Here is a 2856-nt window from a genome sequence, read left to right as displayed (position 1 = left end):
TGGGAAATGTCCTTAACTTTTATGAGGTAAGGGATAGCCTATTTACTCATTAGTATACAAATATAGCAATGTAGTATATAGAAGTTGATGAAGCTTGAGAAATGCGTGGATCTCTACCACAAAAGAAATATTTCAACTTAATTTCCACCGTTAAGCAATTTTTTTCCTTTTATGGGTAAACCGTCAAGCAATTCATATTGAGTGGTGTTGATATGTCCGTATTGCCAATTGTTTTATGTCGATCTATTCTGAAGTTGGGAAAATACCAAAGGAAGTTTTTTTTTTTTTTTTTTTTTCAATGAAATTTAATAGATTAAAACTCAATGGCTCTACATGTCTACAAGATTATCATCAAGAGACAAGACGATTCAATTTTGATCGGAAATAATTCAGATTAGTTTCACTTTCAAGGAAATTAAAATCCAAATAAAATTCATTTATGCTAAAAGGAATATTCCACAGAAAGATCACTTCCTCTAAAGGTAGAATTCAGATATGTATTATCATCACTTAATGACATTTTAGTATTATGAATTCAGAAATGCGTTTTAAACCCATAATCTATTCCAATAATACATTACAAACACAACACCTTACTAGTCTCTTACATTTTTAGAGCTACAGAGTGAGCTCCTTGTCGAAGATCCAACTAAGCATGGTTTTTTTGAGGCTTCATCTTCTGGGCCCGATCTTGACCCATTCTTGTAGCTTTTGAACCTTATGTGGCAATCTACAAACAGAATCCTAAGCTTTGTGGGCTTTTCCATTGAATCCCACATCGTCTCTAGCTTCCATCACCCAATTAGGAACTCAAATATATCAGCATAGTCTATATGGTGTAGGCATTGAGCTTCTGTGTGACAATGGAAAAATGGTTGAAGAGATTTGGGTTCTCACCATCATACATCAAGCTGGTGGGCATCATGATGTTCTAACTCAGTACATCAGCAATCGCTATCATGGTGTCTGGGGAGTCCACTTCTAACAGTTTCTCCACCATCTTCTGATCGGCATCTTCATGCCACTTCTCATCCGCTACGATTGTGCCACATATTTGTGCTAGCACAGGCCCACTACGGTTTGCCAACTAACTTGTTTTGCCATGTGTTATGAATGTTGATCGTTTTTGGAATGACGTGTACACAATTCTGGTGTATGGAGTGATTTCTGTTGCTAGAGTATGTGTCATTGGACAAGTAGACATTGACGTAAGTTAAATCTTAGCACATATACTTAAGGGGTGTCAATTAGTTGGGTAGGGCCAGTTTCAATCGGACTTCCCCACATTATTATCTTGCACCGTGATCAATCCATTAGCATGGTTCCATTTAGAAACGGTTAATCAGGTATTGCTTGGGCTATAAATAATCGGCTTTAGTCGGGCTTTAAATGTGCTAATGATACATTTTATCTCAAAACGGGTTAAAATTTAGCTCTAAAAGGTCTTTAAACGTATCTGACTTAATTAGTAAACAGGCACTAAACGTGCTCTAAACGGGCTATAACGGGCTTTAAACATGTAATGTCGAGTCGGACTATTAATCGGTCAATCCCAACCGGATATGCCCATCGTGTAGCACCCTTGCATCGGTATGTGGAATGGCATTGATACAGAGTGATATGTTTTTTAAGTCATATCCCATATCGATACCATACCAAATAATTTCCTGATAGAGGAATCTTATATCAATACCATACAAAATTAATTTGGCTTGTTCAATATTGATAATTTGGCACGATATTGATTTTGGTACAGGTTGACACTCTTGATGTACGTTAATGTCTCCCTCTTATAAAATGACATATTTACCCTCATTTTTGGAAAATAGATAAACTCATAAACACAAGAAAATGTTAACTTACACTACATAACCTGACAGCCAAATGAACGCGCTCAAGTTCGATATGGTTCATAATTTATCTATTCCCCGACGCAGGCTTGGACTGGCCCGGCATGCTTGGCAGTGGGCCCAATTGATTTACTAAGAACAACAAAGTAAACCATGCCGGAGCCAATAAGGAACTGTATGGTACGCTCGATCATAGGCATGTTGACGCGTCCAGACAATCACAAGTACTTGTTAAGTAGATCACCGTGCCGGTTCACTTCGGCGGTCCAAGATCGGATCCAAACAGACCAAGAATCCGGGCTGGTTCCGGTCTCATCTTTAACCCCTTCCACGCGGTTGGGACATGTTGGTGGGCACAGCCTCTTCTGTGATCAAGTCACCAACCAATACTACCTAGTAATCGTTGGGCAATTCTGCTGTTCATTCACGTAAGGTCAAAACTTGCTCCAATAATTCATCTGACGGCAAGGATGAGTCCGGCAAGAAATCATGCGGCTGCCAGCTTTTTTCCACTGGTTTTAGTAGTGGCAAGATATTTTCTCCCACCCATCCGGGAAGTGACTTGAACAGCTCCACCTTCTCTCTGGCAGCATACGGTCATCGGCTGAGATAGATGGTGCCGCCACAGCTGAGACTGATTGCCGCCGTAAACTAGTGGTGTCGGTTGCTGGGGTCTTGGGTTTGACATGATAATGTGTGGGATTCTAGCACTTTCTCCAGGGGAAGAATAGGTGCAATGGGTGAGAGGACATGACATGCGAACAAATTTGCATATTGAATCTGTGTGGAAAGGATAGCAAATACTACTCTCTAAGCAAAAAGTGACAACGCCAACTAGTCTGTAGAGGTTCTAGGTGGGGCGAAATGCAAGGGAGGATTCTCTCTCTCTCTCTCTCCCTCTCTTATATATATATATATATATATATATATATATATTACAAAAAAGTGCTGCCAAATTTTATTATCACCTACTCAAATGCACCCATTAATGACCTCTACCAAAAAA

At 39.5% G+C, this 2856-nt stretch overlaps 2 pseudogenes; both read right to left on the bottom strand.

Annotated features, from left to right (window-relative positions):
* Positions 1-672: 672 nt before the first annotated feature.
* Positions 673-1243, bottom strand: LOC122078083 (annotated as a pseudogene).
* Positions 1244-1715: 472 nt separating this feature from the next.
* LOC122078082 overlaps positions 1716-2856 on the bottom strand; it is a 1701-nt pseudogene continuing 560 nt past the window's right edge.

Source organism: Macadamia integrifolia, chromosome 5 (genome assembly GCF_013358625.1).
Source record: "Macadamia integrifolia cultivar HAES 741 chromosome 5, SCU_Mint_v3, whole genome shotgun sequence".
Taxonomy (NCBI): domain Eukaryota; kingdom Viridiplantae; phylum Streptophyta; class Magnoliopsida; order Proteales; family Proteaceae; genus Macadamia; species Macadamia integrifolia.
Note: the sequence above shows the minus strand (reverse complement) of the source record. Positions and strands in the feature narration are given on the sequence as shown.